The sequence below is a fragment of the Cryptomeria japonica genome, chromosome 11, assembly GCF_030272615.1.
Source record: "Cryptomeria japonica chromosome 11, Sugi_1.0, whole genome shotgun sequence".
Lineage (NCBI taxonomy): Eukaryota > Viridiplantae > Streptophyta > Pinopsida > Cupressales > Cupressaceae > Cryptomeria > Cryptomeria japonica.
The window spans coordinates 194,316,617-194,332,445 of record NC_081415.1 but is presented as its reverse complement, the minus strand read 5'-3'; the positions used below and the strand labels follow the sequence as shown (position 1 = coordinate 194,332,445).

The 15,829-nt window shown below is 39.6% G+C and overlaps 1 pseudogene; it reads left to right on the top strand.

The window, feature by feature from the left end:
* Positions 1–1,220: 1,220 nt before the first annotated feature.
* LOC131071120 (bark storage protein A-like) lies at positions 1,221–3,462 on the top strand (annotated as a pseudogene).
* Positions 3,463–15,829: the final 12,367 nt, after the last annotated feature.

Genomic DNA, 15,829 nt, shown 5'->3' with positions numbered 1-15,829 from the left:
GAAAAAGACAATGATTACATAAGATGTATAACATCTTTATAAGGACTAAGCCTATTCTCAGACTGAAACTTCTTAACTTAACTTGTTCTTTAATTTGTTATAAATGTTACTTAATTTTGACATTCTTCTTGCATAATGTTTAGATCTGTGCGAAAAAAAAATCACCTAAAAAAATATATCAGAAGAAAGCCTTAGAATAATGTAATTGTTTATTTTTCTCCTCTCATTGTAATTTTTACTTTGAAAAAAACACTACTGAATCCTCTCTCAAACGTTTTGAAGATAATTGGAACCAGTAACTCAACTGATTATTTTTTTTTAAGTCTAAATCTTAGGTCGAAGTACAGAAAGCCATAATCCAATACAGCTTTAAAATGTTTAAACTCTTCCAATAGAGATTTAAAATATCTGTTTAATCATAGCAGTTGAGGGAGGCGGGTCCATATAGTTTCCAGGCATATCTGCAACCTGAAATTTCTGATCCAGAAGAAAATGTGTACAAAAATATTCATGGACTTGAGTCCAAATATAAGTGGCCTTCCACACCCTTTGAAGGCCAATTAGTTGTTGTACATTTCATAACTTATTCGTTGAGACACTACAGCCCTTCATTTCCTATCGTCCTTTCTCTGTTCATTGCAATTATTTTCACATGTTCGATACAGACCTTCTGTCAATAGGGAAAATGTCATGGTGGGTCAAGAAAAACGTGTAGTAATTTTCACATGTTTGATACAGACCTTCTGTCAATAGGGAAAATCGCGCGACTAATGGTTTTTCTTTTTTCTTGTGGGCCAAATATGTGGGTCTTTACCAAAAAAAAAATCTGTTTTTGTTGGATAGCTGAGTTTAAATATTCTACAATATAAAAAACAAAAATAAAAAAAGAAAAAAGATAAGATTTATAGTAAAAATAATAGAAGTGGAGAGAATGTAGATTAGGTGTTTGATACAATTTTTAAATAAGATATGATTTTGATTAGGAATCCAAATAATTATAATAAAGATAATTTTATTTAGAAGTTGTTTTTTCTTTAATGGACCTTGTATTCTTTCAAGGAGATGGCAAGGAGTGTAACGCTATAAAAATGTTAAAATAAATAATTTAATACATTCTATAGATTTAATTTAATAATTTACCCACCCCAAATAACACCTAATTCTAGATGATTAATAAAAGCCCTTCATTCCTTCTGGGATTCACACCCAAATCTCTCTGAGGCACAAGTTTGTTTTGTTTCCTCAGTATGGCTCTTAAGTTGTTTGTGTATATTCATATGCTCCTGCTCATTTTCATGGCCGGTGTATGTAATGCAGAGTATTCAGCAAAGGTTGTGAGCAAAGTCAATAGATTCAACAGTCATGGCCCTTATATGGGCCTGGTTATTCCCAACGCTTATGAAATGGACCCCCTACTAGACCCCTCAATTTTTATAGTCAATAAAAACGTCTCCTACATAGATCTTTCTGGTAATTTTCTTGCCTGCTCTTTCATACATGGCACTCTTTTTAGGGTTATATACAACGTAGTTATATGTATACTTGTTGCTACGCAGGAAGGAGATTCCATGTAGGAACTATTGCAGATCAGAGGTCATTGTGGTGATGACAGGGCTGGCAATGGTAATTACATTTAAAAGAGTCCAATTTTTAATGGGTTATATCGTGTGCCCTAAAAGACAATTGCGACCCCAAATTTTGGAGATTGAAAATTTCCCTAGTTAGATTTTCTTTCTTCTATAAAACATAAAACAAGAAATAGAAACGTTCATTTAAACAAGCTTATGGTAGAACACAGATCTTATTATTGCTTTTTGACAAAAGTTTATTCTGTCAGTCTAAATATTTGATATTAATGTTGTATTAAAATGTTGATTGTTCTCTTTTTAGTTTTGTATAACGATGATGGTCATCTATTTAAGACGTAAATGTAAACTAATTAGTTATAGAAAATCAGGACATTCCTTACCCTTTTACCTTCGATCAAATTAATCTCAGACGTATGAATAATAGTAGCAGGCCTTAAGCACATAACCCACTAATTATGTTGGTATTTGGATGCACAGATGAATGCAGCAATAACCACCCAGCTTCTCTTGAGTTTCTTCAAGATAAAAGGAGTTGTGCACTATGGAATTGCTGGAAATGGAAACTCTGACTACCCTATTGGTGATGTTACTATTCCTCGGCAATGGGCTCATACTGGCCTATGGAATTGGTAGGTTCTAAAAAAAATTATACATTTATTAATAGATTTTCTTCTCATTTAGTGTTTGATTAGGAAGATAAATAGCTTGTCATTTTTATGAATTTTGGTGGTTTAAAACTGGTGCATATTAGGATAGGTTTGTTGTCCTGATCTATGTAGAGACCAAATTGGGATTTTATTACTGGAGAGTTTTTGTTTGGTTTTGTAGATTTTCTTTCCCTTAAAGATATATATCATCATTATAAGGTGAAAATGCCTTACCATTAGGCCTCCATAGGCTGTACTGAAATGCTAATTTTATTGTACAGAGACATGGACAAGGAGTGAACGATGAACTTGCCTTGGAATCCAATGGAGACTACACTCGTAAAATTGGGCATATTCATTTTGCCAACTACAGTACAGAAGAAGGCGTTGACAATCTTTTAAATAATGTTTGGTACAACCCAGACGAGATTTTCCCTCTGAGTGGCACTCCAGAAGTTAGACAGCATGCATTTTGGGTCAATGTTTCTGAAACCTATTATAACCTTGCAGAGCAGCTAAAGGTAATTTATTCATATTGTTTTATTCCTAACTCGCCAAGACAATAAATCATTCATATGATTCTAATTAACTTTGTATTTGAATCTGTATTATAACTCTGGAACAATAAACAGAATATAACACTAGAGTCCTGCACCAATTCTACAACCTGCTTGTCAACCAAACCGAAGATTGTGAAAGTAGAGAGAGGATGCAGTGCCAGCGTCTATCTTGATAATGCTTCTTACAGAAACTTTCTTCATGGAAAATTTAATTGCACTCCCATTGATATGGAGAGCGCAGCAGTGGCACTGGTAATAATATATTTTATAATGGTTTGTGATGCATTTCTATAGTTACCTGATAACAGCTTCTTATGTTGTTTTTATCCATATTCGATTTGCAGGTTAGCCTGAGTATGGAGAAGCCATTCATAATAATCAGAGCCCTCTCTGATTTGGCAGGTGGATCGAGTGCAGGAAATGAAGCTTCTATTTTCGAAAACTTGGCAAGCAAAAATGCTGTGATTGTTGTCACTAAATTCTTTAATCTGCTTTCATCCGTAGCTGATAAACCTACAAATTTTAGGAGTACATGATATGTGATTCGATGCCGATTCACAAGCTACTTAAATAAGAGGGTATAATATGTCATAGCTAGAAGAACCATCTAGCTTTAGTATCTACAAAAGCTTAGATTACTAAATTGATGTAGATACTTTTCTAAGTATGGAATAATTATTATTATTAGAAGTATTAAAATTTTATCAAAATTTTAAAGATGATATGCTACCTAAAAGGATTGATAGTTTGAAATGATTTATCTTTTTGTCAGAGGTTTGATAGCTTTGAATGTTTCAAGTACAGTTAATACGAAGACAGCTTTGAGGGTTCATTTTTAATCTCAACTATGGCATTAAATCAACAAGTATGGGTATTAAATAAACAACTACTATCACAACAATTGAAATGCTCTCAACAATTGGATCCTCTCATCTATTACTTAGTTCATCTTAGGAATATATGCATTCACAAAAGCACCCTAGAGCTATGGGATGGGCCCACAAAAAGATGCAATGGAAGAATGAACAAGAATTGGAAACACAGTTGAACAATTATGCAACCTACATGTTAATTTTAGAATTACACATTTATGTAATTCAATTGAAAATGATATCTATGAGTGGAAATTTGAATTTTAAAATGCATGAACAATCATATATGAGACAATAAATCCAAACTTATGCAACCCACAAGTTTAATTTTAGAATTATAAATTAGAATTTTTGTAAATTTAACCTCTAAATTTATGTAATTCACTTGAAAACAAAACTTGTAAATGTAAATGTGAATTTGAAAATGCATAAACAATCAAATTTGAGAACACAAATAAAAAATTAAGGTGCAAGAAGTCAGGTTCACCAGAATGTAATGGTGGTGAACACTAGCTATCAAATGAATATAACTATAAGTGGATAAGATATATGTTTCATAAAATGATTGCAAACATGAATCAAGTTGATGCAGGAGCATCGTCGGTCTATGATAAATCTTGCATCAACCAAAAATATTTCCTTTCAATTTAGTTATTGTTTAGTTTAGTGTGCAGTTTTCTGTGTTCTTACTAGTAGGTACCGGTAGTTGCTTGATTTTTATTGCAGATCCTATTTTTGGTTTTCAGTCTAGTTCATGTGCTTAATTCCATATTTTTCATTCCATTTGGATTCTTTTCCGACTAGTTATCGCTCCCGATTGACTGTTTCTGGGTTCCGGGACAGTTCTTGTGCTTACCAGTTAACTTCCCTTCATTACCGGAGCGGTTCTTGGTGTGTGGATCTATTTTGGGTCTTGTCCAATGTTCTTTGGCATGTGGCCAACTTTCTTATTGAGCCACACTTCTTGGTTGTTATTTTCCAGAGGAATTTCTTTCATTATTAGGGCCGACCTAGTTACACATTTCATTTTCCCGCATTGGTAAATGTAATCTTTTGAGGCTGATCTATATATGTTCTGGAGGGCATATATATGAAATTATGTAATCATTTGTAGGATAGAGAGGAAGTAGAAATCGAAACAAGGATTGAGATTGTTGATTAGTGATTCGGTTGATTCTAAGAGTCTCGGTTGGATTGTATCTGGTTGATAGCCTGCATGTAATCGGTTAACTACCAGATGTTCTAAGATGATTGTATGATGATAACCGGTTGGTTTTCGAAAGTTCTAAGGAAATAATATGATCTATTTGTGTAATCTTACTACATTTTCTTATTTCTTTCGTTGTGTTATTCTTGTTGCATAAGTCAGTCAATGCTCTTTTGAGGGTTTCACCGGTTATGGTTGCATCAAGTGGTATTAGAGTTGGTTATGAACCAGTTAGTGGAAGAGTTGTTTGCGAACCTTAAGGCATTCCTTTGGGTGGACAGATCACCGATTGTAGGCAAGTTTCATGTGTGTTCAATAGATCGTCAAGGGGAGGCAATTGAAATCAGTAGTCTGATTGTTGAGTTGACGCAGTTCACCAGAGCGGAAGAGGAGATGTCACCGAGAAGGACAAACCCTCGAAGGGTAGAGCAGATGATGGAGGACTTCAAGAATGAAGTGAGGAACAAAATCCGAAACGCTTTGGCTAGTTTAGGGAGAAACCCTAAATCTGAGGATGAGTATGAAGAATTTGGTGAAGAGCTCGAAGCGGAAGAGGCTGAAGGACTGAAAGATGGAAGAGAGGAAATATTCCTGAGAGTAGTGGCACAAGCGAGTAAATTTCATAAAGTGGAAGTTTCAAACTTTTCTAGAATGCTGAATTCGAAGGATCTGATTGATTGGATTGAAGAGTTGGAGGATTACTTTGAGTTTAAGGATGTCAAGGACCCACAGAGAGTTCGGTTGGCATAGACTAAGTTGAAAGGGCATGTTGTCTTGTGGTGAAAAGAATTATAGAAAGACTGAGTGGAGAATGGTGAAATGAAGATCACGTGGTGGAGACAGATGGTTGCAAGATTGAAGGCCAAGTTCATACCGAGAGACTATGAGTTGGAATTGTTTAAGAAGTTGCAGAACCTGAAATAGAGAAACATGACTGTGAAAGAGTACACCGAAGAATTCTACAAGGTGGTGATTAGATCTGGACATAAAGAGATGGATAGAGAAAAGGTGGCAAGGTACATAAATGGACTTGCATTTAACATTTAGGATGAGATGAGTATGTTGAGGGTTTCCACAGTTGAAGAAGCTTACCAGTATGCTTTGAAGGTTCAGGAGAAGATGAGAATAAGACAATCAAATAACCTTAGAGGGAAGGAGAGATTCAAGGGACAGATGAGTAGAGAGAAGCAGGATGTTGAGGAAGAAGAAAAACCTAAGTGGAGTAAATAACCGGAACAAAAAACACAAAGGAAAGGCATTGGCAAAATTGGTAGAGAATTTCTTGGCAAATATCTCAAGTGTGGAGAAACTGGACATAGACTTTATGAATGTAAGCAGGGAATGGCAAGAAGTTGTGTGGCTAATGAGGAACCAAAAGGTGAAGTTACCGAACCTGGCTGTATACCGGAGCAAGGAGAATCCCTTATGTTCAAAAGAGTCATGATGGAATAGAGTAGTGAGGATACCGGATCTACTCAAAGAAAGAATCTTTTCTGGACTATGTGCAAATCAGGTGGTAAGTTTTGCAAGGTTATTGTGGATAGTGGAAGTACTGATAATTTGGTATCTGAGGAGATGGTTGTGACGCTTGGATTAAAGAGGCTTGAGCATCCTTGTACTTACAAGGTAAGTTGGTTACAAGATGATCAAAAGATAGAAGTAAAGGAACAGTGTTTGGTTAATTTTAATATTGGGCCTTTTAGGGATGAGGTTTTGTGTGATGTTGTATCTATGAGTTCTTGTCATGTATTGTTGGGAAGACCTTGGCAGTTTGATAGAGGAGCTATTTATGACTATAGAAGAAACCTAATCACTATTCAGAAGGATGGGTGGGTATGTGCACCAAGTTGTAGTACCAAGAGGGGGTCTTAAGATGCCACTTTTTTTCTGAAATCAACAAAGTTTGAACTTCAACAACAAATTGAAGATAGTTACACTCCAAAATTTGAAGATGCAACAAGAACAAGAGTCAGAGTGCTTCGAGTCTACTTTATAAACTACTAATGTTTTTTGAAAATGGTGGAGATTAAGGGCTTGAAAAAGGGGGGCCACAAAAAGTGGTCCTATTTTTATGCAAAAAACATAACATAGCATATCTTGTGGCCCCCCTAAAGTGTTAACTTTTTTTTTGAATTTTTAAAATTGCTTTGGTGAGAAATTAGCTAACACCTTGTAGTTAATACCAGATTTTTCAGCTAATTTTTTAATGAGTATATGAGTTTTTACTAATTTTCAAAGTGGACACATCCTAAAAAACAGAAATTTGAGTGTGCTCCCCCCTAAAATCATTGATAACTAATCAAAAATCAAAACTTTTTTTTTAAATTGTGTAGAATGGAGTCTAGTTTCTAAAAATGTAAGTTTCTTCAAAATTCGATGAACGTGTAAAAAACTATACCCAAAATAGTGCATGTTGGTTTTTGACCAAAAATGGACATGCTAACAAAAGAAATTATAGATGAAAGCCTTAATGAAATCAAAATGTGAAAAGAATTACATGCTTGGATAGCTAAGAGAGAGATCAAGGTCTCTATGGTGTTTTTTTAGTTTTATTAAAACACGTGCAAACCTAATGGAGAGCATGGCAAAAAATATGTGAAAATTTTCTAATCTTCTGTTAAAAACGTGTCTCAGGTTTGAAATGGTCATCCAACCCTTTGGGTCGGATGCCCAACTACAATCCAACCTAAAGGGTTGGTGGTTTCCAATGCAGACCATTTGGCGAGCGCCTAATATCGCGCTCACCCTATTTGGCACTCGCCAAATGAAAAAATTTTACTTTTCCCATTTGGCGCGCGCCAAATTTGGCATGCGCCAAATGAGAAAAGTCAACTTTTTTCATTTGACGAGTGCCAAATTTGGCGCACACCAAATGTCCCACATTGTCCAATTTGAAGTTTTTGTGATGCAATTTTTTCAACTTGGGCACAAGTTATACCCATCCTGAGAGGAGAATATATACATGAAATATAACATTTAAGTATAAGTCACTTTAAGTTATATTTCATGTATATATTTCCAATGTTTGAGAGTGGTTTCAACTTTATAGGAGTTATAATAGAGATTCTAGTTTTTAAGGATCATATTGAATTTCATACTTAGTCAAATTTCAGTAATCAACATGCTCCTATTAGCATTCTTTAGATCTGTATCTCACTATCTTTATCTTCACTAAACTCTACACATATCTCTCTCCCTCTCTTGTCTCTCTCACTTTTATCTCCCCTCTCTAGGTATATCCCACCCTCTTTACCTTTCATCCCTTCCTTGTACCCTAATTTATATCCTTGACTCCCTTCCTCTCCCTTCCTCTCTCTTCTCTCTCACTCTCTTATTATTTCTCTCCCCTCCCACTCATTTATCTTGTTCACTACCGATCCCTTCTATCCTCTCTCTCCCCATATCTAGGGCTCTCCTTCCCTCCCTATTCACTTCACTACCTCTCTCTCCCTATATTATTACCCACCTCTCTCTCTCCCTCTAGGTTTCTCACTTATCTAATTGTCCACCCTCTAGTTCTCTCCCTCCATATCCACCTTTCTCTCTCTTTCTCCTACCCCTATCTATTTATGAACACTCTCCCTCTCTTCTCTATCTCCAAACCTAGATCCATCTCCTTATTCTATAGGTCTCTCACTCCCTCCACTTCTACCTCTCCATCCATCCCCTCTTACTCATCTCTTTGTTCTTATATATCTTCTCTTCTCTCTCCATTCCCTCTCTAGATCTCCCCTTTCCTTTCTTCCTCTCTCCATTTATATCTCCTTCCCCCACTCTCTCATTATCTCTCTTCTCCTCTTAATCTATATCTTCATTGTCTATTTCATTAACTCTCCAACCTGCGCTCTCTCCCCTCTCTAGGTTTCTCCCTCCCTTCCTCTCCACCTATCTACCTTTGCATATAGGTCTCGTTATCCACCTCTCTTTATCCCCCTCTATCTATCTCACTCCTCTCTCACAATCTAGGTCTCTCACCTATTTATATGTCCCCTCTATAGTTCTCTCTCTCCCTCTCTATCTCTCTCTCCCTCCTCCTTAACCCTATCCATTTATGAACTCCCTCATCTTCTCCTCCTCCCCTAACCTCTTTATCTCCTCCTTCCATAGGTCTCTCACTTCATGTCTACCTCTCCATCTGTCCCCTCTTACTCCTCTCTTTTTTCTTATATCTCATATCTTCTCCCTACCTCGCCTCTCTAGGTATCTCTCTTCTTTTCTTCCCCTCTCCCTCTCTATCTCCCCATCCATACATACCCCCATATATATCTCACTCCCCCACTTTTTTATTCTCTCTTCCTCTTGTATTCTCTCTCTATAATCTATGTCATCGACTTTCTCTCTCCCCTCTCTAGGTTTCTAACTTCATTCTTCTCCACCTATCTACCTCTACATCAAGTCTCATTACTCACCTCTCTCTCGCCCCCTCTATCTATCTCAATCCTCTCTCTTGTCATTGAGGTCTCTCATCTCTCTTTCCCCATATATTATGACCCCTAACAACATGTAATGGATCATATGGTGCCCTAAGGGGTCATAGGACACCATATGACCCCTTAGGACACCATACAACCCATAACAACACCATACGGTGTCCTAAGGGGTCATAGGACACTATATGACCCCTTAGGACACAATATGACCCCTAATGACACCTAAGGGGTCATAGGGTGTCCTAAGGGGTCATAGGACACCATATGACCTCCTAGGTTACCATACGAACCATAACAATACCATATGGTTTCCTAAGTGGTCAGGACACCATATGACCCATAACGACACCATATAGTGTCCTAATGGGTCATAGGACACCATATGACCGCTTAGGTGTTGTTAGGGGTCATATTGTGTCCTAAGGGGTAATATGGTGTCCTATGACCCCTTAGAACACCATATGACCCTTTACTACACCATATGGTGTTGGTATGGTTCGTATGTTGTCCTATGACCTCTTAGAACACCATATGACCCCCTAGTATACCATATGGTGTCAAAATGGTCCTATGGTGTCCTATGATCCCTTAGGACACCATATGATCCCTTAGGACACCATATGACCCATAATGACAACATAAGGTGTCTTAAGGGGTCATATTGTGTCTTAAGGGGTCATAACACACCATATGACTAGTTAGGACACAATATGATCCCTAACGACACCTAAGGGGTCATATGGTATCCTAAGGGGTCATAGGACACCATATGACCCCTTAGGACACCATACGACCCATAACGGCACCGTATTGTGTCCTAAGGGATCATAGGACACCATATGACCCCTTAGGACACCATACGACCCATAATAACACCATATTGTATCCTAAGGGGTCATATGGTATCCTAAGAGGTCATAAGAAACAATATGACCCCTTAGGACACTATGATCCTTGACAACCCCTTACGGGGTTATAGGACACCATATGACCATTTATCACACCAAACAACTTATAATGACACCATATGGTGTCCTAAGGGGTCATAGAAAAACATGTAACCCCTTAGCACACCATACGACCCATAACGATGCCATATGGTGTCCTAAGTGGTAATATGGTGTCCTAAGGGTTCATAAGACACTATATAACCCCTTAGGATACCATACAACCCATAACGACACCAAGTGGTGTCCTAAGGGGTCACAAAACATCATATGACCCCTTAGGACATAATATCACCCCTGGCAACACTTAAGGAGTCATATGGTTCTCTAAGGGCACACCATATGACCCCTTAGGACACAATACAACCCCTAATGATACCATATGATGTCCTCAAGGGTCATATGGTGTCCTAAATGGTCATAGGACACCATATGACCCCTTAGGACATAATCTGACCCCTAATGACATCTGAGGGGTCATGTGGTGTCCTAAGGGGTCATATGACACCATATGACCCCTTAGGACACAATATGACCCTTAACGACATCTAAGGGGTCATATGGTGTCCTAAGGGGTCATAGGACACCATACAACCCATAATGATACCATATGGTGTCCTAAGTTGCCATAGGACACCACATGACCCCTTAAGACACCATACAACCCATAACAACACCATATGGCGTCCTAAGGGGTCATAGGACACCAGATGACCCCATAGGACATCATATGACCCACATTGAAACTATATGGTGTGCTAAGGGGTCATAGGACACCATATGACCCCTTAGGACTCCATACAACCCATAACGACACCATGTGGTGTCCTAAGGGGTCATAGGATACCATATGCCCCATTAGTACACAATATGACCCCTACTGGCACCTAAGGGGTCATATGGTGTCCTATGGCATCATAGGACACCATATGATTCATAAAAACACCATATTGTGTCCTAAGGGGTCATATGGTGTTCTAATGGGTCATATAACACCATATGACCCCTTAGCACACCATAAGACCCATAATGACACATATGGTGTCCTAAGGGGTCATAGGACATCATATGACCCTTTAGGACACCATACGACCCATAACAACACCATATGACCCCTTAGGATACAATACGACCCATAACGATGCCATATTGTATCCTAAGGGGTCATATGGTGCCCTAAGGGGTCATCAAACACCATATGACCCTTCAGGACACCATACGACCCATAACGACACCATATTGTATCCTATGGGGTCATATGGTGTCCTAAGGGATCATAGGACACAAAATGACCTCTAATGACCCCTTAAAACACCATATAGCCCATAATAGTACCATATGGTGTCCTAAGGGGTCATACAACACTATATGACCCCTTAGCACACCATATGACCCATAACGACAACATATGTTGTCCTTTATTTGATACCATACGGTGTCCTATGGGATCATATGGTGTCCTAAGGGGTCATAGGACACCCTATGACCCCTTAGGACACAATATGACCCCTAACAACACCTATGGGGTCATATGGTGTCCTCGGGGTTCATAGGACATCATATAACCCCTTAGGACACAATATGACCACTGACGACACCTAAGGGGTCATATGTTGTCCTAAGGGGTCATAAGACACCTAATGACCGCTTAGGACACCATACAACATGGTGTCCTAAGGGGTCATATCATGTCCTAAGGGGTCATATGACACCATATGACCCCTTAAGAATAGAGAGAGAGAGAGAGAGAGAGAGAGAGAGATGGTGACCTTGAGAATGGAGAGAGAGAGAGAATAAGAGAGTAAGGAAGATATATGAGAGAGTCATATGGTGTTTTATGACCCCTTAGAACACCATATGAACCCTAACCACACCATATGGTGTCCAAAGGGGTCATATGGTTTCCTAAGGGGTCATATGTTGTCCTAAGGGGTCATATGGTGTTCTATGACCCCTTAGGACACCATAAGACCCCACATGACACCATATGACCCCTAATGACACCATATGGTGTCCTAAGGGGTCATATAGTGTCATTAGAGGTTATATGGTGTCCTATGGGGTCATATGGTGTTCTATAACCCCTTAGGACACCATATGACCTCTAAAAACACCAAATGGTGTTCTAAGGGGTCAGATGGTGTCCTAAGGGATCATATGGTCTTCTATGACCTCTTAGGACACCATATTACCCCTAACATCACCATATGGTGTCCTAAGGGGTCATATGATTTCCTAAGGGGTCACATGGTGTCCTAAGGGGTCATATGGTGTTCTATGACCCATTAGGACACCATATGACCCCATACAACACCATATAATCCCTAACGACAACATATGGTGTCCCAATGGGTCATATGGTGTTATATGACCCCTTAGGACACCATATGACCCCTAATGATAATATATGGTGTCCTAAGGGGTCATATGGTGTTCTATGACCCCTTGGGACACTATATGAGCCCTTAAGACACCATATGACCCCTAAAAACACCATATGGTGTCCTAAGGGGTCATATGATGTTCTATGTCCCCTTAGGATACCATATGACCCCATACGACACCATATGACCCCTCACGACACCATATGGTGTCCTAAGGGGTCATATGGTGTCCTAAGGGTTCATAGAGCACCATATGACCCCTTAGGAGACCATATGACCCCTAACAACATCAGATGACCCCTTAGGACACCATATGGTGTTGTTAGGGGTTATATGGTGTCCTAAGGGGTCATAGAACACCATATGACCCCTAACACCACCATATGACCCCTTACGACACCATTTGACCCCTAACAATATCATATGGTGTCGTTAGGGGTTATATGGTGTCATAAGGGGTCATATGGTGTCTTAATGGGTCGTAGAATATCATATAACCCTTAGGACACCATATGATCCCTAACGACACCATATGACCCCTTAGGACACCATATGACCCATATTTGAGGGATCATATGGTGTCACAAGTGGTCATGTCATGTACTAGGATGTTAAAAGGGGTCATATGGTGTCCTAGGGGGTCATAGAACACCATATGACCCTTCAGGACACCATATTACCCATTAGGACAATATATGGTGTCCTAATGGTTCATATGGTGTCTTCAAGGGTCATATGGTGTTGTTAGGGGTCACATGGTGTCCTAAGCAGTCAAATGGTATTCTATGATCCATTAGGATGCCATATGACCCCTTAGAACACCATATGACCCCTAAAGACATCATATGGTGTTGTTAGGGGTCATATGGTGTTCTATGACCCCTTAGGACACCATATGACCCTTAAGACCACAATATGGTATCTTGAGGGGTCATATGGTGTCGTTAGGGGTCATATGATGTCATTCGGGGTCATATTATGTTCTAAGGGGTCATATGGTGTTCTATGACCCCTTAGGACACCATATGACCCCTAACAACACCATGTGATATCCTAAGGGGTCATATGGTATCCTTAGGGGTCATATGGTGTTCTATGATCCCTTAAGATACCATTTGACCCCTTAGAACATGCCATATGGTGTTGTTAGGGGCCATATGGTGTTGTTAGGGGTCATATGGTATCTTAAGGGGTCATATGGTATTCTATGACACATTAGGACACCATATGACCCCTAAAGACACCATACGGTGTCGTTAAGGGTCATATGGTGTCCTAAGAGATCATACGGTGTCCTAAGGGGTTATATGATGTTCTATGACCCCTTAGGACACCATCTAACCCCTTAGGACACCAGATGACCCCTAAGGACACTATATGGTGTCCTAAGGGGGCATATGGTGTTGTTAGGGGTCATATGGTGTCCTAAGGGGTTATATGGTGTTCTCTGACCCTTAGGACACCATATGACCCCTAACGATGCCATATGGTGTCCTAAGGGGTCATATAGTGTCCTAAGGGGTCATAGAACACCATATGACTCCTTAGGACACCATATGACCCCTAATGATATCAAATGACCCCTTAGGACACCATATGGTGTCATGAGGGGTCATATGGTGTCATGTGGGTTCATATGGTGTCCTAAGGGGACATAGAACACCATATGACCCCTTAGGACACCATATGGTGTTTTTAGGTGTCATATGGTTTCCTAAGGGCTCATATAGTGTCCCAAGGGGTCATAGAACACCATATGACCCCTTAGGACACAATATGTTGTCATTAGGGGTCATATGGTGTCCTAAGGGGTCATAGAATACCATATGACCCCTTAGGACACCATATGTTGTTGTTAGGGATTATATGGTGTTGTATGGGGTGATATGGTGTCCTAAGGGGTCATAGAACACCATATGACCCCTTAAGACACCATATGACCCCTTAGGAAATCATATGACCCCTTAGGACACCATATGGTGACGTTAGGGGTCATATGGTATCCTAAGGGGTCATAGAATACCATATGACCCCTTAAGACACTATATGACCCTTTAGGACACCATATGACATGTCCTAAGGGGTCATATAGTGTCTTGAGGGGTCATAGAACACCATATGACCCCTAAGGACACCATATGACCCCTTAGGACACCATATGTTGTTGTTAGGGGTCATAGGGTGTCCTAGGGGCTCATAGAACACCATATGACCCCTTAGGACACAATATGACCCCTAATGACACCTAATGACACCATATGACCCCTAACGACCTCATATGACCTGTCAGGACACTCTATCATGGTCGTAGAGGTCATATACTACCATATGACCCCTTATGAGACCATATGACCCTTAGGACACCATATGACCCCTAATGACACAATATGGTGTTGTTATGGGTCATATGGTGTCCTAAGGGGTCATATGGCATCATAATGGGTCATAGAATACCATATGACCCCTTAGGACACCATATGACCCCTAACGACACCATATGGTGTCCTAAGAGGTCATATGGTGTCCTGAGGGGTCATATGGTGTTCTATGACCCCCTAGAACACCATATGACCCCTTTTAACATCCTAGTACATGACATGACCACTTGTGACACCATATGACCCCTCAAGACACAATATGGTATCGTTAAGGGTCATATGTGTCCTAAGGGGTCATATGGTGTTGTTAGGGATCATATGGTGTCCTAAGGGGTCATATGGTATTCTATGACCCATTAGAGCACCATATGACCCCTTAGAACACCATATTGATGGGGTTCACCTAGCTTGCTCACTCTTCACCTAGTTGGTGTTGCTCAATTCCACCAACTCTCCAGGTCTAGCTATGCTCTAAGACCTCCAAGTCCTTCTCAATCTCTTCTAGGGCTTGCTTCTTGTCAATCTCAAGGTGTTTGCATCAAGTGTTTAACTAGGAACCCTACCATTTCAAGGTGTTTCCCACATGCTCATCATTGTTGTCTTGGCCTCAATTTGTCAATTTTACCTCCTATTGTTGTGAGTTGTTGCAGAGGTGTGGATGTGGCTTCTAACATAATTTTAATACCAGTTGGGTCCATTTTAGGTTTGCAACCATTAGTTGTCTTACCGATTTCACCATTTTGCCTAGGAAAGGGCTACAAGGAATGAGCCCCTATTAGGCCTCCAAAATCCGGTTTTCTAGGGCTTGGAGGCAA